Consider the following 25,230-nt stretch of genomic DNA (forward strand, 5'->3'; position numbering starts at 1 on the left):
GGTAACTGTGAGTTGCAGGATGGAAGCAGCAAATCCAAGAGCAGAAAATCATCATACATAACAGAAATCATATTGCAGAGGCTGCCAGAGCATCATCTTGGCCAGATCCCTAATTCATCCATCCATTCATTAAGTTAAAAACCTTTCACCACTCTTAATGTGCCAGACTCTGGAACAGAAGCAAGTATTATAATACATGACACATCTTGGTCCTTGATGAGTTCAGAATCTAACAAGAAGACTTTGGATTTCTTAGATCTCCAGGTTTTACATGTTACTGTCCCAGTCCCTCTAGAGTAGATTGTAAATCTCTTTCATCTAGTGTTTCTATCCTCTGCAGAACACTGGCATCAATCTTGTGTTCCTTTTTCTTTTTTTTTTGGGGGGGGGTGCCAATTTTAAATACAGTTTTATTTAAGACATTGCATTTTCCACTTAACAATACAATGCTTAAAAGTGCAATGTTTATTTCCTTTCCCTGTGCACATATTCCATATTCAAGTATCAAGAATGCCCAGTATATTTACTAGAGCAGCTTGACTTTAAAACTACCATGGAATTTGCTACAAATTTGGGTCCTTCAAATGTGTGGAACAATGCTAGACCTGTCATCAGGTTGGCTTAATCAATCTCTCCATTGGTAGGCCCAGAGGAGGCACCACCAGAGAGAGGAGCTCCACCAACCGGAAGGCCTCCAGGCATTCCTCCTGGCTTGCTTCCTGCACTCTGGTATAGCTTCATAATGTTGGGGTTGCAGACTTTCTCCAGCTCTTTCTGCTGATGTTCAAATTCTTCCTTCTCTGCAGTCTGGTTCTTATCGAGCCAGTTGATGATTTCATTGCACTTGTCAAGAATCTTCTGTTTGTCTTCGTCATTGATTTTGCCCTGAGGTTTTTCATCTTCAACAGTTGTTTTCATGTTGAATTCATAAGATTCAAGTGAATTATTGGAAGACACCTCGTCTCTCCGCTTCTCATCTTCCACTTTGTACTTCTCAGCTTTCTGGACTATGTGCTCAATGTCCTCCTTGCTCAAGCGGCCCTTTTCATTAGTGATGGTAATCTTGTTCTCTTTTCCTGTGCTCTTATCCATGGCAGACACTTTGAGGATAACATTAGCATCAATATCAAAAGTGACTTCAATCTGAGGAATGCCACGAGGAGCAGGAGGTATGCCTGTGAGTTCAAACGTGCCAAGTAGGGTTGTTATCCTTGGTCATAGCACACTCACCTTCATAGAGCTGAATAAGCACACCAGGCTGGTTGTCAGAGTAGGTAGTAAAGGTTTGTGTCTGTTTGGTAGGAATGGTAGTATTGTGCTTGATGAGCACAGTCATGATTCCTCCAGCAGTTTCAATACCAAGAGAAAGTGGGGTAACATCCAATAGCAATCTTGAACATTTTCAGATTTGTCACCAGAAAGAATGGCTGCCTGGACAGCTACACCATAAGCAACAGCCTCATCAGGGTTGATACTCTTATTCAGTTCCTTTCCATTGAAGAAATCTTGCAGAAGTTTCTGAATCTTGGGGATACGAGTAGAACCACCCACGAGGACAATATCATGGATCTGAGACTTGTTCAGCTTGACATGCCAAAGAGCTTTCCAATCTTGAACATTTTCAGATTTGTCACCAGAAAGAATGGCTGCCTGGACAGCTACACCATAAGCAACAGCCTCATCAGGGTTGATACTCTTATTCAGTTCCTTTCCATTGAAGAAATCTTGCAGAAGTTTCTGAATCTTGGGGATACAAATAGAACCACCCACGAGGACAATATCATGGATCTGAGACTTGTTCAGCTTGACATGCCAAAGAGCTTTCTCTACAGGGTCCAGGGTGCCACGGAACAGGTCAGCATTTAATTCTTCAAACCAGGCATGAGTACTAGAGGTATAGAAGTCAATTCCTTTGTTCAGAGAATCAATCTCAATACTGGCCTGGGTGCTGGAAGAAAAGGTGCTTAGCCCATTTGCACACAGTACAGAGACAGCAGGACTGCCCTCTTGTTTTCACTGATATCCTTCTTGTGTTTGCGCTTGAATTCTGCAATAAAATGGTTGACCATTTGGTTTTCAAAGTCTTCTCCACCTAAGTGGGTGTCTCTAGCTATGGACTTGACCTCAAAGATCCCATCTTCAATAGTAAGGATTGACACATCAAAAGTGCCACCTCCTAAATCAAAGATCAACACGTTCATTTCAGCTCCAACTTTCTTGTCTAAGCCAGATGCAATAGCAGCAGCAGTTGGCTCATTGATGATTTGAAGTATGTTAAGACCGGCAATAGTTCCAGCATCTTCAGTAGCCTGACACTGAGAGTCATTGAAGTATGCAGGTACCGTGACAACTGCATTGGTAACAGTCTTCCCAAGGTAGACCTCTGCAATTTCCTTCATCTTTGTCAGAACCATAGAGGACACCTCCTCTGGATAGAAACTTTTTGTCTCCACCTTGTATTCTACTTGGACCTTAGGCCTGACAGCATCATTCACCACCATGAAGGACCAATGCTTCACATCAGATTGGACAACATCATCATCAAATCTACTTCCAATCAGGCCCTTGGCATTGAAAACCGTGTTGGTGGGGTTCATCGCAACTTGATTCTTCGCAGCACCACCAATCAATCATTCAGTGTCAGTGAAGGCAACATAACTTGGGGTGGTTCTGTTTCCCTGATCATTGGGAATTATTTCCACTTTCCCTGCTGGAAGACACCCACGCAAGAGTAGGTGGTGCCAAGATAGATCCCGACTGCAGGTCCCTTAGACGTAGTTGCTTCTGTGTGGGCCAGGCTCAGCTCGTGGAGAGAACAGCTGTCTGCAGATCTGGCGCCACGTTCAACGAGCTTGTGTTCCTTTTTCAAGATAAAGTAATGTCTATATAAGTTTTTTTTATTCCCCCCACCAATTTCCTAAGCCTCACACATATGCTTTCTCAAGTTATTTCCATCATAGCACCCTGGGTTTTCCATATACCTGAAACATTAATTCAGCTAAATGCAACGGACAGTTACCTTTTCCAAACACCGTTTATTTTAGCCTATATTGAAAAGTCTAATTTGGTTCTGAGGACGAAAAAGAGGAGAAAAGAGGGAATAAAGATATGGAAGGAGGGAAAAGGGAGGACAAATCACATTAAAATATAAAGAAAGATTACAAATGGACTTCCCTCCATCAAAATTACTTAATTACTTATTTTATTTAGGTGGCTCTGACTTTCCTCTTCAGTTAAGTTTACCTGAAGAGAGGTAGTACGATGAAAAAGTACGATGAAAAAGGCAATACAGCTTTATCTCTGTTTTACAGACAGGAAGTGTAAGGATATACTAATTAGGTTTGGCATTTATCCTGGAGGGCGTTAGAACCACAGTTGAGGGGTGGTTCCACCAGCCCAAAAATCAGCTGAAATATTGGAAGAGTCTTGTTCTAACTTAGAAACCCAACTGTTCTAATTTGAAAACTAAGTTCTTGTTTTTGATTCTGTTCAAACTCTAAAATCATGCTTACCTCCCTACAATAAGTTACTAGCCTTACTGACATAAAGCTCACAAAATGCAGGGCACCTCCTCTAGACAACATGACAGATTTCTTCTCAGTAAAGGACCTCTAGGCATCCAGAATCTCAGTATCAGATTTTGCACTTGATATAAATTCCCAACTTTAGAGAAGTTTCCAAGGTGGAGATTCAAAGAAAATGTAGATTATAATGTGCTGAACAACTTATGGATTTGCTTGCACATCCTAAGTATAACTTGAGCAGCAGAAGCAAAATATTTCATATGAGGGAAGCCATTCATCACTGCCTTGTCCTGGTTTGAACCCCAACACTTCTTCCCTCAGTGATTAGTTATTTGTGGATGTTCTGTAGACCATTGAGAAGATGGATAGCAAACTCTAAACACAAATTAAGGACTCCATATGGTCAAATAATACTACATAGCAGAAAACATAAGCACATTAGTAGAGTTAACCTTGCTGAACATAATTAGAAACTGTTACTATTACAAACCCCAATACTGATATGAAAATTAACTTAATTTTTGTTCAAAGATTCCTAGTTCTAAGGAAATCCATGACATATTATTAGTTTACAGGTCTTATACATAACATTTAAATAAATGCACAAATTAGCCTGTGTATTAGCAATAGAATATGATAACACTACCATTTAGTACCAGAATATTTATTTTCATTTACTCTCCTTAGAAAAGGCAGTAGGTAGTCAGTCTTATCCATCTATAGATTTCAAGCCATGTCTAACCATAGCTACACAACCTAAATGATCTGGATATATGCTGACTATTTGATCATAGACTTATAAGTGAACTAATTCATTGACATAAATTCTGACAAGAGTTTCAAGATTTTCACAAGGTAAAAGAGAGTAAGTTTGAAATAATATAAAAATTAAGATCAGGAAGTATTAGGTTAAGTAATATTAACATTCCAATATCTAACCATTTTCTACCTACAAACAAGTCAATTTTATGCACTTCAAATGAACTTACTGCATACAATATGCCACTTCCTCTACCTCTCCTGGGCAAATATAGGAATTGTGATATTGTTCTTGCTGAGCCAAGAATGCTCAACTCTGTGCTCAAAGTATCCAGTATAAAAAAAAAAAGTATCCAATATCAACCGATCACTATCAAAAGAGACCAGTGTTATCCAACATACCAGATATAGATATACTGTTCTTGCAAGATTTATTAATTTATTTATTTGTTCAGCAATTGCTTTTTGAGTGTCTACTCTATCAATGGAACTGAGTAAAGATGTAGGGAAATAAGAATATAAACAGGGGGACTTATAAGATACTTTGATATATACAAGAAAATTTATATGTGAAAATCAGATAATAAGCATACGATGTCATTGGGAAAAATAAAGGGATATTTGGGCTTTGGGACAATAAAGAAGAAGGAATAATCCCATGGGCTAGACTAATGTGGAAGCCTTTATTGGCAGTTGAGTCTTTTAATTGATAGGATTTTAACAGATGGATGAAAAATGAATAGCATACCAGCTGGAATGAGCCATGCCATCAAGTGAGATCATCCATGATATATTTGGAGGAAGCAAGGCTGTTGGAGAAGACAGGCCTGTAAGTATGAATGAGGTAGAAATTTCACCAAGGGAGAATGAGGAGTAACATTGGAAAAGAAAGCTGAAATTAAAGTAGAGGAAGAGATCTGATGAATATTCTGTAGTATTCTCCAAATAATCATGTGTTATTGAATGTTTGAACAGGGGCATGACAGAAAAAAACTGTTCTAGAAAAATTAGTCTAGCATCCACATTTAGGGTGGGTTACAAGCAGAGACTATCAGAAGCCAGCTAAGAGATGCCTTCTTTGCTTTAACAAAAGAGGTAACTAAAATATGTGTCCTAAATGGCACCCAAAAAAATGTCAAAGGAGATTACTTACAAAGTGAAATAAAAGAATGAGGACATGTGCCATGAATCTGGATTTGTTTCACTAGACACTCAGCATTCCACACTGTTAAAGCACTTCAGCACTTCATTTATTCAGCAAATATTTAACAAGCACTGTGTTCAACATTTCTAGGCTCTAGGGATGCAAAGGTAGAACTAGGCAGACACTATCTGTTGTCTCAGATAGGTACATTCTAGTGAGAGAGCTAAAGAAGGAGAAAAAAATAAAGTATGATTTTAACTTGTGGTTAAGGAAAGAAATAACTTGGGTGAAATGATAGAAAATGACAGAGGCAACCTCTTCATGGAACAGGTAAGAAAGAGTTTGCTAAAGCTGACTGTAAAGCTAAAACCTACAAGAATCATTAGTCTTCATTCTATAATAGCAAGTATGCTGTGACTGTGCATTTCAAAGGCAACATCATTTTCCTTCCTTGTCCTTTTCCTCTTCTAACTATATGTCAAAGATTGATTCGGCCTACAGGTTGTTACTCTTTCCAACTAATGATGAACCAAAATAGCTATGGGACACCAAGTACAGGTGAGGAAATCATTAACTTACTAGCAGAGAATCAACACGGAGATGGTAATTGTTGCCCTAAATCCAAACCTCAGTAGTAAATATTTATTGGCAAGAAGGCATCTTTTCACTCCTGAAGGTTCTATTACCATACAGCTATTCAAGGCTGAAAGCCATTTTTTACATCTATCTAACAAAGCCTAGATAGAGTATGTTGTTATACATTTCCAGGGAATTCAAACATCTGGCTCAAATCGCAAAAAGGAAACTCTTTTGTTTTGTTCACTAAATCTCCAACTGACCCAAGGCCTTTAAGGACTCTATTTTTCTATGTTTCTTATCTCTTAAGGCTTCTGATACCTATTCAAGTCTCAACCTCTGGCCAATAGCCCTGATGACACCTGTAGGAATTCCCATAGTTGCTTCCTTTCCAGCACTGAACTTTGTCTAACAATATTGCAAATACCTTACGCAATATACATGAAGGTGTGCCTAATCCTACTATCTAGACTATAAACTCCTTGAAGATGTGTTTTATTTATCTTATGTCCTTTGTAGCCCTTTTCATGTTCACAGTAAATACATGAAGGGTGGGAGGAGGGGGAAGTAGTTGATAAATGAATAACCCTTAAGATGCCAAAGATAGAAGAACCCTTAAATATCTTTTACTAGCAAAAGCAAAGTAGATGTTTCCTAGATCTATGCCTCCTAAATTTGTTTGTACATTAGAATTACCTATTACCTTATTCAAAATGAAAATTCCTGGGGCACCTGGATGGCTAAATAGGTTGAGCACCCAGCTCTTGATTTTGGCTGGGGTTGTGATCTCAAGGTCATGAGATCAGCCTCTGTGCTTACAGGGAGATTGCCTGAGATTCTCTCCATCTCCCTCTGTGCCCTCCACCAACCCCCGCTTGCATACACTCTCTCACTCTTTCTCTAAATAAATAAATCCTAAAAAAAATTTTTTTTTAAAAAAAAGGCAATTTCCTGTGCCTCACTTTTCCAGTTCACCATCACCTAAGAATTTGAGCTGCTATGGATTAGGCTTAAGGAATTTGTTTGGGAGTCCTCCTCGGTATTTTCAATATGTAGTAGGTTTAAAATCTACTGATCTAGTAATAAATTTTTTAAAAGAGAGGACATCATGGGAACAAAAATTACAGCATAGGGAATACAGTCAACATATTCTAATTGCATTGCATGGTGACAGATAGTAGCTACACTTCTGGTGAGCACAATGTAACACATGGAGATGTTGAATCACTGTGTGAACACCTGAAACTAATTTGACAACGTGTGTGAACTGTACTCAAAAAAGAGTTTAAATAAAAATAGAGTACCAATGGAATGCAGCCCTACTGTGAACAAATTTAGGAGTTTACAAAGAACCATACTCCACATGTTGTTGTCTGTGACATTTTTCCCCCAGTATCATCTGTGACGTTTTTTAAATACTTACAAAGACCAGGTCTAAATAACTGGGAGAAAATGAATCTGAATTTAAGTTTAGCTTTCTAAATCATTTGCAAAGTCAACATTTTCATCCAATGAATTTTATTTTGATAATGGACTCTCAATGTCAAATTAAAATTTTAGAACGAAGTTTCTGCTTCTTCCAATATGCTACATTAAGTATTCTGAAGGTTTTGTGCATGACAGAATAACTACAACTGGATAAAATCTAATTTTTATTGCACAGCTGGGGTTTTAGAAATTAAGAAAAATTACAAGTAAGGAGTAAACCGTGTGCTGGTATCAGAATGCTGAGCGGTAACTACATCCCATGTAGTTACCCAACATGGGCTACACTGAGGACAAGAATCTATCTCAGAACTGTGATGTAGAATCTATCTCAGAACTGTGATGTAGAATCTAAGCTTTGTCCCAGACACAAGGTAGAGAAATTGAATCTGAGACACATATTGACTCACTTGGACTGGCAATAAAATCATTGCCCAATAGCACACCCTGACTTTCAGGAGAATAAAAAATAATTTCCTCCTTGAGAAAGAAACTCTCAATTTAGACTCCCAACTTTGCCCCAGATTAATGATGACCAAATATGGTTTACAATAAAAAAAAAATCAACCAACACATAAGGAAATAAACCACTAGAAAAAACAACAAAAAACAGACCACCACCAACCTCACATGCCAGAATCAAAATATAAAATCACTGTGTGCAAAACGTCTACCAAAATAAATATTGAACATGAAAAAACAAGTATGAAGAATATTTTTGAAAAAGAATGAAAAATATTATTTGAAATGACATTTAGAATGCTCTTACAGCAGATTAGAAATGGGATGGAAGAAGGAAAATACCACAAGATCGAACTAAATAACCAGCTAAAATTACAATACAGAAAGAAAAAGAAATAGAAACTATGGTGGAGAACTTAGAAGATATTCAGGATAGAGTGAGAAGGTTTAAAACATATCTAATGAGAACCCCAAAGAAAGGAATAAAAAAATGATACCAAAAAAATGAGGAGGTAAGAGATGATGCTGCCGTATCTGCTAATCGGTGCTCAGTAATTTGGAGTAGCCTTCCCACTGAAGACAATTTTTAAAAATTAATAAAGTATGTTTAAGAAGAACTTCCAAATAATATCCAGGAGTTAACCAGAGATCAAGTGATTACTGAAATGAGATTCAATAGAAGTCAGGCATCTAAGGGCACCTTGATGGGGTCCTTGGATTGAGTCCCAGATCAGGCTCCCTACAAGGGAGCCTGCTTCTCCCTCTGCCTATGTCTCTGCTTCTCTCTGTGTGTCTCTCAGGAATAAATAAATAATTTTTTTTTTATTTAAGAAAAAGACTCCAGGCATCCAGACAAGTGACTCCAGTAATGAGGTCCACTTTTATACTGTGAAAGTTTGCAGATCCGCCAAGATATCTGAGAGACTGACCTTGGCTCTCTAACTTTGGGTTCCCTTGAGGCAAACCACACAAATAGCAAATCATGAAAGAGAGAAAGAGGGAGGAGGGGCAAGACGGCGGAAGAGTAGGGTCCCCAAATCACCTGTCCCCACAGGTTACCTAGATAACCTGCAAATCATCCTGAAATTCTACGAATTCGGCCTGAGATTTAAAGAGAGACCAGCTGGAATGCTACAGTGAGAAGAGTTCGTGCTTCTATCAAGGTAGGGAGACGGGGAAAAAGAAATAAAGAAACAAAAGGCCTCCAAGGGGGAGGGGCCCGCGAGGAGCCGGGCTGAGGCCGGGGCGAGTGTCCCAGGACAGGAGAGCCCCGTCCCGGAGGAGCAGGAGCTGCACCAACCTTCCCGGGTGGAAAGGCCTCGCAGGGAGTTAGAGCAGGACCCAGGAGGGCGGGGATGCCCTTGGGCTCTCTGGGACACTAACAGGCACCTGCACCCCGGGAGAGCGCGCCGAGCTCCGTAAGGGCTGCAGCGCGCAAGGTGGGACCCGGAGCAGCTCGGAGGGGCTCGGGGGCGGCTCCGCGGAGTGGGCGCCCCGGCTCAGCCGGGAGCGCGAATCCAACAGCGCAGGCCCCGGAGCACAGGGCGCCGGGACACAGCCCAGGATCCGGCCTCCCCCGGGACAGGCAGAGGCCAGGAGGGCCCAGGACAGCAAGGACGCTCCTGCCCCGAGCTGAGCAGATCAGCGGCCCTGCCCCGGAGCCTCCAGGCCCTGCAGACAGAGAGCTCCGGAGTTACTGTGGGGGCTGACTCCAGGGCTGCAGAGCTGGCCCCGCCACTGGGGTTGTTCCTCCTGGGGCCTCACGGGGTAAACAACCCCCACTGAGCCCTGCACCAGGCAGGGGCAGAGCAGCTCCCCCAAGTGCTAACACCTGAGAATCAGCACAGCAGGCCCCTCCCCCAGAAGACCAGCGAGACGGACCAGGTCCAGGGGAAGTCAAGGGACTTAGAGTATACAGAATCAGAAGATACTCCCACGTGTTTTTTGTTTTTGTTTTGTTTTGTGGTTTTTTTTTTCTTTCTTTCTTTTTGATTTCTGATTGCTTCCCCCACGCCCCTTTTTTTTTCTTTTTTTCACCTTTCTTTTTCTTTCTCTTTTTATTATTTTTTCCCTTTTTTTCTTCTTTCTCTTTTTTCTTTTTCTCTTCTCTTTCCTTCTCTCTCTTTCTTCTTCTCCTTTTCCCGATACAACTTGTTTTTGGCCACTCTGCACTGAGCAAAATGACTAGGTGAGGTAAACCTCACCTCAAAAGAAAGAATCAGAAACAGTCCTCTCTCCCACAGAGTTACAAAATCTGGATTACAATTCAATGTCAGAAAGCCAATTCAGAAGCACTATTATACAGCTACTGGTGGCTCTAGAAAAAAGCATAAGGGACTCAAGAAACTTCATGACTGTAGAATTTAGATCCAATCAGGCAGAAATTAAAAATCAATTAAATGAGATGCAATCCAAGCTAGAAGTCCTAACGACGAGGCTTAACGAGGTGGAAGAACGAGTGAGTGACATAGAAGACAAGTTGATGGCAAAGAGGGAAACTGAGGAAAAAAGAGACAGACAATTAAGAGACCATGAAGACAGATTAAGGGAAATAAATGACAGCCTGAGGAAGAAAAACCTATGTTTACTTGGGGTTCCCGTTGGCGCCAAAAGGGCCAGAGGGCCAGAAGATGTATTTGAACAAATCCTAGCTGAAAACTTTCCTAATCTGGGAAGGGAAACAGGCATTCAGATCCAGGAAATAGAGAGAGCCCCCCTTAAAATCAATACAAACCGTTCAACACCTTGACATTTAATAGCGAAGCTTGCAAATTCCAAATAAGGAGAAGATCCTTAAAGCAGCAAGAGAAAAAAAGTCCCTGATTTATGGGGAGGAGTATTAGGGTAACAGCAGACCATTCCACAGAGACCTGGCAGGCCAGAAAGGGCTGGCATGATATATTCAGGGTTCTAAATGAGAAGAACATGCAACCAAGAATACTTTATCCAGCAAGGCTCTCATTCAAAATGGAAGGAGAGATAAAGAGCTTCCAAGACAGGCAGGAACTGAAAGAATATGTGACCTCCAAACCAGCTCTGCAAGAAATTTTAAGGGGGACTCTTAAATTCCCCTTTAAGAAGAACATCAGTGGAACAATCCACAAAAACAAGGACTGAATAGATATCATGGTGACACTAAACTCATATCTCTTGGGATCCCTGGGTGGCGCAGCGGTTTGGCGCCTGCCTTTGGCCCAGGGCGCGATCCTGGAGACCCGGGATCGAATCCCACGTCAGGCTCCCGGTGCATGGAGCCTGCTTCTCCCTCTGCCTGTGTCTCTGCCTCTCTCTCTATCTCTCTGTGACTATCATAAATAAATAAAAATTAAAAAAAAAATTTAAACTCATATCTCTCAATAGTAACTCTGAACATGAACGGGCTTAATGACCCCATCAAAAGGTGCAGGGTTTCAGACTGGATAAAAAAGCAGGACCCATCTATTTGTTGTCTACAAGAGACTCATTTTAGACAGAAGGACACCTACAACCTGAAAATAAAAGGTTGGAGAACCATTTACCATTTAAATGGTCCTCAAAAGAAAGCAGGGGTAGCCATCCTCATATCAGATAAATTAAAATTTACCCCGAAGACTATAGTGAGAGATGAAGAGGGACACTATCTCATACTCAAAGGATCTATCCAACAAGAGTACTTAACAATCCTCAATATATATGCCCCGAATGTGGGATCTGCCAAATATTTAAACCAATTGATAACCAAACTGAAGAAATACTTAGATAATAATACACTTATACTTGGTGACTTCAATCTAGCTCTTTTTACCCTCGATAGGTCTTCTAAGCACAGCATCTCCAAAGAAACGAGAGCTTTAAATGATACACTGGACCAGATGGATTTCACAGATATCTACAGAACTTTACATCCAAACTCAACTAAATACACATTCTTCTCAAGTGCACATGGAACTTTCTCCAGAATAGACCACATACTGGATCACAAATCGGTTCTGAACTGATAACAAAAGATCGGGATACTCCTCTGTATATTCTCAGACCATAATGCCTTGAAATTAGAACTAAACCACAACAAGAAGTTTGGAAGGACCACAAACACGTGGAGGTTAAGGACCATCCTGCTAAAAGATGAAAAGGTCAACCAGGAAATTAAGGAAGAATTAAGAAGATTCATGGAAACTAATGAGAATGAAGATACAACCGTTCAAAATCTTTGGATGCAGCAAAAGCAGTCCTGAGGGGAAAATACATCGCAATACAATCATCCATTCAAAAACTGGAAAGAACTCAAATACAAAAGCTCACCTTACACATAAAGGAGCTAGAGAAAAAGCAGCAAATGGACCCCACGCCCAGCAGAAGAAGAGAGTTAATTAAAATTCGAGCAGAACTCAATGAAATCAAGACCAAAAGAACTGTGAAACAGACCAACAGAACCAGGAGTTGGTTCTTTGAAAGAATTAATAAGATAGATAAACCATTAGCCAACCTTATTAAAAAGAAAAGAGAGAAGACTCAAATTAATAAAATCATGAATGAGAAAGGAGAGATCACTACCAACACCAAGGAAATACAAATGATTTTAAAAACATATTATGAACAGCTCTACGCCAATAAATTAGGCAATCTAGAAGAAATGGACGCATTCCTGGAAAGCCACATACTACCAAAACTGGAACAAGAAGAAATAGAAAACCTGAACAGGCCAATAATCAGGGAGGAAATTGATGCAGTCATCAAAAACCTCCCAAGACACAAGAGTCCAGGGCCAGATGGCTTCCCAGGAGAATTCTATCAACGTTTAAAGAAGAAATCATACCTATTCTACTAAAGCTGTTCAGAAAGATAGAAAGAGATGGAGTACTTCCAAATTCGTTCTATGAGGCCAGCATCACCTTAATTCCGAAACCAGACAAAGACCCCACCAAAAAGGAGAATTACAGACCAATATCCCTGATGAACATGGATGCAAAAATTCTCAACAAGATACTAGCCAATAGGATCCAACAACACATTAAGAAAATTATTCACCATGACCAAGTAGGATTTATCCCCGGGACACAAGGCTGGTTCAACACTCGTAAAACAATCAATGTGATTCATCATATCAGCAAGAGAAAAATCAAGAACCATATGATCCTCTCATTAGATGCAGAGAAAGCATTTGACAAAATACAGCATCCATTCCTGATCAAAACACTTCAGAGTGTTGGGATAGAGGGAACTTTCCTCGACATCTTAAAAGCCATCTACGAAAAGCCCACAGCAAATATCATTCTCAATGGGGAAGCACTGGGAGCCTTCCCCTAAGATCAGGAACAAGACAGGGATGTCCACTCTCACCACTGCTATTCAACATAGTACTGGAAGTCCTCACCTCAGCAATCAGACAACAAAAAGATATTAAAGGCATTCAAATTGGCAAAGAAGAAGTCAAACTCTCCCTCTTCGCCGATGACATGATACTCTACATAGAAAACCCAAAAGCCTCCACCCCAAGATTGCTAGAACTCATACAGCAATTTGGTAGTGTGGCAGGATACAAAATCAATGCCCAGACATCAGTGGCATTTCTATACACTAACAATGAGACTGAAGAAAGAGAAATTAAGGAGTCAATCCCATTTACATTTGCACCCAAAAGCATAAGATACCTAGGAATAAACCTAACCAAAGAGGTAAAGGATCTAAACCCTAAAAACTATAGAACACTTCTGAAAGAAACTGAGGAAGACACAAAGAGATGGAAAAATATTCCATGCTCATGGATTGGCAGAATTAATATTGTGAAAATGTCAATGTTACCCAGGGCAATCTACACGTTTAGTGCAATCCCTATCAAAATACCATGGACTTTCTTCAGAGAGTTAGAACAAATTATTTTAAGATTTGTGTGGAATCAGAAAAGACCCCGAATAGCCAGGGGAATTTTAAAAAAGAAAACCATAGCTGGGGGCATCACAATGCCAGATTTCAGGCTGTACTACAAAGCTGTGGTCATCAAGACAGTGTGGTACTGGCACAAAAACAGACACATAGATCAATGGAACAGAATAGAGAATCCAGAAGTGGACCCTGAACTTTATGGTCAACTAATATTCGATAAAGGAGGAAAGACTATCCATTTGAAGAAAGACAGTCTCTTCAATAAATGATGTTGGGAAAATTGGACATCCACATGGAGAAGAATGAAACTAGACACTCTCTTGCACCATACACAAAGATAAACTCAAAATGGATGAGAGATCTAAATGTGAGACAAGATTCCATCAAAATCCTAGAGGAGAACACAGGCAACACCCTTTTTGATTTTGGCCACTGTAACTTCTTGCAAGATACATCCACGAAGGCAAAAGAAACAAAAGCAAAAATGAACTGTTGGGACTTCATCAAGATAAGAAGCTTTTGCACAGCAAAGGATACAGTCAACAAAACTAAAAGACAACCTACAGAATGGGAGAAGATATTTGCAAATGACATATCAGATAAAGGGCTAGTTTCCAAAATCTATAAAGAACTTATTAAACTCAACACCAAAGAAACAAACAATCCAATCATGAAATGGGCAAAAGACATGAAGAGAAATCTCACAGAGGAAGACATGGACATGGCCAACATGCACATGAGAAAATGCTCTGCATCACTTGCCATCAGGGAAATACAAATCACAACCACAATGAGATACCACCTCACACCAGTGAGAATGGGGAAAATTAACAAGGCAGGAAACAACAAATGTTGCTGTTGGTGGGAATGTGAACTGGTGCAGCCACTCTGGAAAACTGTTTGGAGGTTCCTCAAAGAGTTAAAAATAGACCTGCCCTACGACCCAGCAATTGCACTGTTGGGGATTTACCCCAAAGATACAGATCAATGAAACGCCAGGACACCTGCACCCCGATGTTTCTAGCAGCAATGTCCACAATAGCCAAACTGTGGAAGGAGCCTCGGTGTCCATTGAAAGATGAATGGATAAAGAAGATGTGGTTTATGTATACAATGGAATATTCCTCAGCCATTAGAAACGACAAATACCCACCATTTGCTTCAAAGTGGGTGGAACTGGAGGGTATTATGCTGAGTGCAGTAAGTCAATCGGAGAAGGACAAACAGTGTATGTTCTCATTCATTTGGGGAATATAAATAATAGTGAAAGGGAATATAAAGGAACGGAGAAGAAATGTGTGGGAAATATCAGGAAGGGAGATAGAACATAAAGACTCCTAACTCTGGGAAACGAACTAGGGGTGGTGGAAGGGGAGGAGGGCGGGGGGTGGGGGGGAATGGGTGACGGGCACTGAGGGGGACACTTGACGGGATGAGCACTGGGTGCTATTCTGTATGTTGGTAAATTGAACACCAATAAAAATTAATTTATTAAAAAAATGAAAGAGAGAAAGATAAGAAAGGATGAGAAAAAATCTTCAGAAAAAAAAACACAAAACAAAAAATAAATTGCCAATAAATATGTAACTAGCTTGTAAGTGGAATAAACACTCCAATCAAATGACATAGAGTGACACAATAGATTAAATAAAAACAAGACCCATCTACATGCTGCCTACCAGAGACTCATTTAGGACCTAAAGACACCTACAAATTAAAAGTGAGAGGATGGAGAAACATTTACCTGCAAATTGATGTTAAAAGAAAGCCAGAGTACCAATCATTATAGGAGACAAACTAGGCTTTAAAACCAAGACTGTAATAAGACACAAAGAAGAACACCATATAATAATCAAGGGAAGACTCCAGCAAGAAGGTATGCCAATTGTAAATATTTATGCCCCCAACATGGAAGTCCCCAAATGCATAAAACAATTAATAACAAACATAAAGAAACTAAAATAATAATACAGTCATAGTAGGGGACTTTCACTTTCCATTTACATCTATGGACAGATTATCTAAACACCAAATCAACAAGGAAACAATGGCTTTGAGTGACACACTGGACCAGATGGATTTAGCAGATATATTCACACAACATTCCAACCTAAAATAACCAAATATACATTATTTTCAAGTGCTTATAGAACATTCTCCAGAACAGATTATGTATTAGGCCACAAAACAAGCCTGAACAAATTTTAGAAATCAGTCCTATGATGCATCTTTTATGACCACAACACTATGAAACTAGAAGTCAAGAAAAAATCAAGAAAGAACACAAATACATAGAGGTTAAATAACATGCCACTAAACAATGAATGGGTCAACCAAGAAATAAAAGAATAGAAATATACATGGAAATAAGTGAAAATGAAAACACGTGGTCCAAAAGCAAAAGCTGTTCTGAGAAGGAAGATTATAGCAATATAGGTCTACTTCAAGAATCAAAAACATTTTTCAAATAAATAACCTAAACTTATGCTAACCTCCTCAAAGGAGCTAGAAAAAGAACAGCAAATAAAACCCAAAACCAGGAGAAGGAAGGAAATAATAAAGGTAAGAGCAGAAATAAATGATATAAAAATCAAAAATATCATAGAACAGATCAGTGAAACTGGGAGCTGGTTCTCTGAAGAAGAAAAAAATCACTAAATTAATCATCTCTAGCCAGACTTAAGGGGGGAAAAAATTCTTAATTACACAGAGCTGATCATTACCAGTGGGGAGGTGGGTAGGGGTGGGTTAAATAGGTGATGGGGATTAAGGAGTGCTGTTGTCCTTATTAAAATGTCTATACTATCCAAAACAATCTACACACTCAATGCAATATGTATCAAAATACCGTCCGTATTTTTTCACAGAACCAGTACAAACAATCCTAAAATTTGTATGAAACTACAAAAGACCTCAAATTACCATAGCAACCTTGAAAAAAGAAAGCTATTCAAATAAACAAAAAAATACTTGAAAAATATAAGTATCACTTTTAATTTACTGGGCATACATAAAAGCTTGCACTCAAAAATTTGAGAATACACATTTTTCTCAAGCACACCTAAGAGATCTGTAAAATATAGGTCATAAAATACAGACTAAAGGTAAATATCAACAAATCTCAAGGAATGAGTATCAAATTCAATGTGGCCAAGTGCAATTAAATTAGAAATCAAGAGCAAAAAAATATAAACAAAAAAACACATTTTTAACTTTTTAAACACACTTCCAACTAATGCATGAATCCAAAGAATAAAGAGTAATAACCATTGGAATATACTTAGAACTGAATTGTAACCAATAAAGGATAGACTAAAACCACTAATATTATGTGAATCTGGTACATGGCAGAAAAATATGTGTCCTTATATTAGAAAAGAAGGATGACAAAAAATGAGTGTATTATATGTTCTATGTAAGAAAGCAAGAAAAGTAACACCAAAATTAACTCAAAGATTGTAAGGATAAGACCTCCTAGGGCAAAAAAACAAAAGAAAAAGAAACTCTTGAGACTACATCAAAATAAAAAGCTTTCACACAATGAAGAAAACCATCAACAAAATAAAAATGCTACCTACTGAGTAGGAGAATATATTTGAAAATGATATATCCAATAAGGGGTTCATACACAAAATATACAAAGAACTTACACAGCCCAATATAAAAAAAAGTCTAATTAAAAAATGGGCAGATGACCTGAATAGACATTTTTCTGAAGATGAATACAATGGTGAACACACAGAAAGATGCTCAACAGCACTCAGCATGAGAGAAATGCAAAACAAAACCACAATGAATTATTCCCTTAAACTTGTCAAAATGTCTAAAATCAAAAAGACAAGATAATAACTAGTGTTGGCAAGAATGTGGAGAAAAGGGAACCCTCAAACACTGTTGGAGGAATATAAATCAGTACAGCCACTGTGGAAAACTGTATGAAAGTTCCTCAAAAAATTAAAAACCAAAATAACCTATGATCTAGGAATTCCACTATTTAGTATTTATTTGAATAAAATGAAAACACTAATTCAAAAAGATATATACACCCCTATGTTTACTGTGGCATTATTTACCACAGCCAAACTATGGAAGCAATCTAAGTTTCCATCAATAGATAATTGAACAAAAAAGGTGAGGCATATGTAAGTGGAATATTACACAACCATTAAAAAGGATGAGATCTGCAATTTTCAACAACATGGATGGACCTAGAGGGTATTATGTTTAGTGAACTAAATCAGGCAGAGAAAGACAAATATTGCATGACTTCACTTTTATGTAGAATCTTTTAAAAAGTGAAAAACAAAAGTAAAGTCAGAGCTACAAATACAGACAACACAGCAACAATGGTTGCCAGATGGGAGGAGTTGGGGAGATGGGCAAAATAAGAGAAAGGGTATTAAAAGATACAAACTTCTCATTACAAACTAAGTCATGAGGATGAAAAGTAAAGCATAGGGAAGATAGTCAATAATGTTCTAATAATGTGGTAAATACAGTGATGATACATCACTATACACTTAATGTATAAAATTGTTAAATCACTATATGTTGTACACTTGAACTAATTTAACATTATATCAACTATTTGCAGTTTTAAAAATCCAAAATATACATGTTACTTAAAATAGGAGAATTTAATAAAATAGCTAGATATAAAATTAATATACAAAATCTATTTTATTTCTGTGGATCAGCAATCAAAGCTTCTAACTACCTTTTTTTTAAAAACTAAATTTTATAAAAATTTCAATTTTCCACAAATTTATTTATATATTCAGTACAGTTTCCATGGAATCTGAAGTTCTTTGAGATCAGGCAAGACTTCGCTTGAGAAAGAACAAGGTAGCTAGTGGGGAATATGGATAAGCAAGAAAAATCAACTCTGCAACTAGATATTAAAACCTCCTAAATTAAAGCCATAGTAACTGAAACAAAGTGGCACAGGCACAATTTATTGACCAAGAAAACACTATATAGAGCCAAAATATAGATCTATGTTTCTGAAAAAATCTGATAGGTTATAGACATGGCATTGTAGATCATTATGGAAAGGAAGGGCTATTCATTAAATAGTGCTGGATAAATGGTTCGGTATAGGAGAGGAAAACATGAAACTGTATTCCTTTCTCACTTCATACACAAAAACAAATTCCAAAATGAACTAAAGTCTTGATGTAAAAGGCAAAATTTTAAGCTTCTAGAAGATATACACAATGTATTTACAAAGTCAAAGTGAAAAATTATTTCAAAATCAATACCCTAAAAGCACGAGTTATATAAGAAATATATAAACTTGGGTACATAAAAATTAACAAATTTTCTTCACCAAAAGACAACTGAAGAGAATGTGAAAAAAATCAAACTACAAACTGAGAAAAGGTGTTTGCAACAAAAATCATGAGTTATTTTATCTAAATAGCTTCTACAAATCAATGATAAAAAAAAATAAACAATACAATGGAGAAATGAGCACGACTTAGTAACTGGCATTCCATAAAAGAAGAAAGAAAATGTCGTATGATTATACAACAATAATCAACCTCATTAGTAATCAAGAAGTGCATAAAAATGTGACATTTTATACCCACGAGATGAGCAAAGGTTGATAATATTGACTAAATCAAGTGTTGACAAGTGCTTAATTATCTCTTAAACGCTGCTGACAACAGTATAAATTGGTACAACTGCTTTTGAAATATAATCTGGCAATACTTTTAAAGATTAACTTTTTAATGTATTCTATGATTAGCAATTATACCACCAGTCATATTCAAAAGAAACTCTTGCCCACATGCATCACAAAGCATGTACAAAGATAGTCACAGCAGCATTGTTTTTAACAGCAGTTATCTGCATCCAACTCAAATGAGCACTGCCAAAAAAAAGAATAAATTATTTGTTATATATTTGTACAATCAATTATTATACACCAGTACAAATGAATAAACTCTAGCTGTACACATTATCATGGATAAACCATAAAAACAAAGTGACAAATTAAAAAATGAGTCACAGAGGGCATGAGGTGATGTGATGAGCACTGGGTGTTATATGCAACTGATGAACACTACATATCAGAAACGATGTACTTACTATATGTTGGCTAAATGAATTTGGAATATTTTTAAATCACAAATAAATAAATGAGTCACAGATCACATATCGTATGTGATACCTTTAAAAAAATAATAATAATACTTAGCCTTCCTCAAAGATGGAAAAAAGATCATAAAAAAAGGCCTGGGGGTCCCAGGTGGCTTAGTCAGTTAAGCATCTGCCTTCAGCTCAGGTCATGATCCCAGGGTTCAGGGATCAAGCCCCACACTGGGCTCCCTGCTCAGCGGGGAGTCTGCTTCTCCCTCTTCCTGTGCCCCTCCCCCTGCTTGTGCATGCACGCTCTCATAAATAAAATCTTTAAAAAGTCCCAACAAACACCCAAAATCTTTTGTTTCTCTAATCAGAATTACTGGAATCGACCGTGTACAGAAAACCTAACGTAAGTAACTGTAATTCTCTTGGTTGGTTAAGCAAACCTTTAGAGTGAGCTAATTAGTGCACTGAAGGAAAAACATTCTGAATAGCACTGTCAGTCTCTGGCACTGGCAGGAAATGTAACCTATGGTTACTCAAAATGAATACTTTGGAGTTACTATCAAGACCATATACAGATTACAAAATTAAAAGGACTACCAAAGTCTTGACTTCCCCATCTTCCAAACAACTCAGTAAAACTTCAAGCAAAATGTGTCCAGAACCACCCACCACTCGTCACTGCCAACACAACCTTCCCAGGTCACACCACTACGTTTTCTCAACTGCATCCTAAGAATAGCCCAGTAACTGCTGTCCTTAGGTCAACCCTGGACCACCTCTCCCCCATACTAAGGCTCTTCTCAAAGTAACAGTGACAGTGGTCATTTGAGAACGGTTTATACCAAATCAATTCTCTTAGCAGCCCTCCTTTCCCCTACCAATGGCTGTTCATCTCACATAGTTAAACTCTGTCTTGCAGAGGTGGGGCCCCCAGGCCACCTCTTGGACTTCATCTTCTAACGCTCTTCCAGCCACACTGGCCCTCTTGCAATTCCCTGTATTTGCAAAGCAGGCGCCTTCGTGCCTATTCTTAAAGAGCTAATTAAATAAACATGGGTCCTAGATGAACAAATGACAAAAATACGCCCTGATCTAATGTTTAGGATTCCTCCAATTCTGTGTACCCTTGATGCAATAAAACCAACCATCAACCCTGATACAGAAAAGGTGGCATTTTCCTTTTGAAAAATTCTTGGATATATTTTACACACGACTTGGAAGCTATTTGCACATGGTACGTTATACAGAAGTGTCTAATTACCACAAATATATTGTCTCTATAAGGTCATCAGGCAATCTGCAGAAGTTCTACTGAGCACACGAATATCATCCTCTCATGTCTCACTCATAACCTACCTATACTCATACCACCACCACCCATGAAGAGGTGTGTTTTCTTTATTAAATATTCTTCCTCAGGAACTATGAAGTATTTTCAAGAAATGTATTCTTAATGAGATTTTGAATGATCACCTCAACTTGGAGAAATAACCTCTTTATCACAACCAGCTCCTCCTGTTCTTTCAGGAAGACCTATGATCTCTGGCTATTAACTGAGCATTTTATGGGCAGAAAATGGAAATGGAAGGCAGGAGAACCATAATTTAAGTCATGATCTGGCTTCTCAATTAAAGTGATATTAAAAAGCAGTAAAATCTTCTACCTCAGCCCACAGGTACAAAGGTTGTAGAATGATTAGAATTCCTTCCCAGAAAGTAAGATAAAGGATGCTTTAGCCCAGCACTGCTTGTAGCACATACAGAAAGCCAAGAGAAAAATCAGAAAATGAATAAGAAAGGCGGCTTGAAATTTTGCTTTGCCTATGTTGGCTGGAATTTATCCCTGGTCTCTGAGGAGTAAAAATCAGTGAGCTCAAATCTAATCTACTACAACTGCTGGGTCAGCCAGGCCTTGATGGCCTTGGCTCCAAGTGCCTGCTCACACAGACGGTGGAGTTCAGGAGTGGCTCCTGACACTGCTCCCTTGGCCCAGGAGCTCTGAGAGAACAGGACTGTGGTTGGGCTTGAGGTCTGTCAAGTATCAAGAAGAGATTCTACAGCACAAAGGTGACACTTTTTTGTGAGGGGAGAGGTGTGAGTATTCTGATGTGCCTATCTATATTTGTCTGCTAGCCCAGAGGCAAGTGCCTTCAACTGCTTTTTACTTTCAAGAGCCATCTTGACATTTCATCATTACTTGGGGTTTTTTTCTTAAGGACAAATGAGGAGTGCTGGATCCTGACTGGTGATGTGAAAATTGTGCCTGCCTCTAGGAATGCAGAAGCAAAGAGAGCCACTCAACGGGCAAGCCTGGGACAGGCACATATAGACACCAACTCTGTGATGATGTTAATTACAATAATTACAAACAAGGGAACTTAATATGTGCCAGGTGCTTTGCCCAATTCTTTATAGTAATCAGCTAAATTCAATCCTCATAAAAATGTTATGGGATAAATACTGCCATATTATATTAGCACCCCCATTTATTAGATGAGGAAGCCAAGGCATAGAGTGGTTACTGAGTTCTATACTGCCTCCTCAAGAGGATTATAGTCATCTTGCTTCCCCTTTAGAAATGGCTCTTTTATAATGCTTTTCAAAATTATGACATTAAAAAAGAAACCTTTATTTTTTTAAGATTTTATTTATTTATTCATGAGACACAAAAAGAAAGAGGCAGAGACAGGCAGAGGGAGAAGCAGGCTCCCTGCAGGGTGCCCAATGTGGGACTCGATCCCAGGACCCTGGGATCACACCCTGAGCTAAAGGTAGGCATGCTTAACCATGGAGCCACCCAGGCCTCCCTAAAGAAAAAAAAAACCCTTTGAATTGAAAACCTCTATTAATTATAGTACTAGCTGCAGAGCATAGCACATCACCAGCCACTAAAACCCTAACGTTTTTAAAACCCAATTGTTTTTCGGATTAAGATGGATGGATGATAGGTTTTCTCTGAACACAGCTGGGTTTAATGAACAGTCAGTGAGCAAACTAAAGGCAATGTAGCAGCAAGGGCGATCCCCAAATTGGGGAGAAATGGCACATAATGCCTAGGCCAAGGGAAATTGACGGCTAGGAAAAGGGCTAAGAAAAATCCTCCCATTTTAAGAAAAAAGAAATCTCACACTCTGCTAGTGGGAATGCAAACTGGTGCAGTCTCTGGAAAACAGTTTGGCGATCCCTCAAAAAATTAACAATAGAAATACCTTGTGATCCAGGAATTCCACTACTGGGTATTTATGCAAAGAAAATGCAAACACTAATTTGGAAAGATATATGCACATCTATGTTTATTGCTGGACTATTTACAACCATCAAGATACAGAAGCAGCCTACAAGTCACCAATAGACCAGTGGAGAAAAAAAGATAGGGTGTGTATACACGTGTATGTATGTGATGGAATATTATATAGCCATAAAAAGGACAAGGTCCTGCACTTGCATCCACATGGACGGACGCAGGGAGTATTATGGTATTTGCAGTAAGTCAGACTGAGAAAAACACCCTATTATTTCCCTTGTGTGCAGAATCTTAACAATAAATGAATAAATATATAAAAAGCAGAACCAGACCTCTAATTACAGAGAGGAAGCTGATGGTTGCCAGAGGGAAGGGGGTGGGCAAAAATGGGTGAAGAGGAGTGGGAGATACAGGCTTCCAGTTACATAAGGAGAAACTTACAGGAATAAAAGACACAGCATGGGGAATACAGTCAGTGATATAGCCCTGTATGGTAGCAGATGTACCTATACTCGTGGTGAGCACAGCATAACATATAGAGATACTGCACACCTAAAACTAATACATGTTGCACGTCACTCAATTTTTTTAAAGATCCAAAATCAATTTTCCACTAAAAGAGAAAGAAAAGTTTCCCATTTTACTGCCTACTCTTTTGTACCTTCCACATTTTCAGCCATTGTGGATGCTTTATGTATTCCAAAACTTCTACGTTTCAAGTTGGTTATGTAAAAAGGACAAGAAGAACTGGCAAGACCAATTTTTAAAAATCACATCCAAAAAGCTACGTGGTCTCCATGGACACAATCTTTCATGTATACGCAGCACTTGATAATTCACAAACCACAAGTACCTCATCCTTTGAGACTATACCTGCTCAGGGATAAACAAGACTGAATATACTTATTTTGTGAATGGTTATACAGGATATACCCATTTTGCAAATTAGGAAATAGTCTCCGTAGGTTTAGGGGCCTGCCTGTGGACAAAAGTTGATAGGCAGTTGTGGCAAGCAAAAATTCTTAGATGCTCCACCCCTCCCCCACCTGGGGTTTCCACTGTCTGGCATATACATCCTATATAATCCCCCCTCCCCATGAGGAAGTTCATGAATAAGACAGGATATCACCACATGATTATATTTTTCTTATGTGGAAGAAGGGATTTTTTTTTTCATATGGAGTTAAGATACATAATCAGTTGACTTTGAGTCAATCAAAAAGGATGCTAATCTGGGTGGGCCTGACCTAAGCAGGTGAGATCTATAAAGCAGTCTGAGAAACTCCAAGTCAGAGAGCAATTCGGCTGCTGGCCAAGAAATGGCAAACTGCCACTCTGAGATGAGAGCCATGTGGCAAGATAGGACTGGTGGCCTCTAACAGCTCAGATCAGCTCCCACTTGGCAGCCATCAAGAAAGCAGGGAACTCATTCCTTTAGCACAATAAAATAAACTCTGTCAAGAACCTGAGGGAGTTTGGAAGCAGGGTTTTTACTAGTGGATCCCCCAACAGAGGATACAGCTGATAAAGACCTGGATTTCAGCCCTGGGAGATCCTGAGCAGATGTCCAGTTAACTCCTGCCTGGACTCCTGACCCACAGACACTTTGAGATCATAAATGTGGACTGTTTTAAATCAAGTGTGTAGTAATCCATTATACAGCAATTAAAAAAAAAACACAGTACAGTATTGAAAGGTTCTAGAATGAAGTCACTCTCTGACTAGTGGCTGATTTTTTGGGTCCTGTGTGCTTTATGCCCTCCCCAGTTCCCAGTTCTAAGATCTGAGTGAGTCTCAGCAGGAACAGCAAACGCTGATTCACATTTTACTCTTTCTGTCTTCAAGCATAGCAGAAGCCAATAGCCAGCAACAGAGAGGATAAACTGCATGCCAACAGGATCAAGAAAAGCAGCTCCAACCATCTCTAATGAGTCTACAGGACTGCTCCATTTGACAAGGGTATCAGACAGGCTATGAGATGGCACACTTTGCCTCAACACACTCCAACCCTGTGCCGTTTGCTATTGCGATTTCCTAGGGGACAAAGAACAAGTTCACAAGTGCACTCAATTGCTGTCA

General features: G+C 38.9%; 1 pseudogene; it reads right to left on the reverse strand.

Moving 5' to 3' along the window:
* Positions 1-621: 621 nt before the first annotated feature.
* Positions 622-25,230, reverse strand: part of LOC121497773 — a 40,652-nt pseudogene continuing 16,043 nt past the window's right edge.

Source organism: Vulpes lagopus, chromosome 8, assembly GCF_018345385.1.
Source record: "Vulpes lagopus strain Blue_001 chromosome 8, ASM1834538v1, whole genome shotgun sequence".
Lineage (NCBI taxonomy): Eukaryota > Metazoa > Chordata > Mammalia > Carnivora > Canidae > Vulpes > Vulpes lagopus.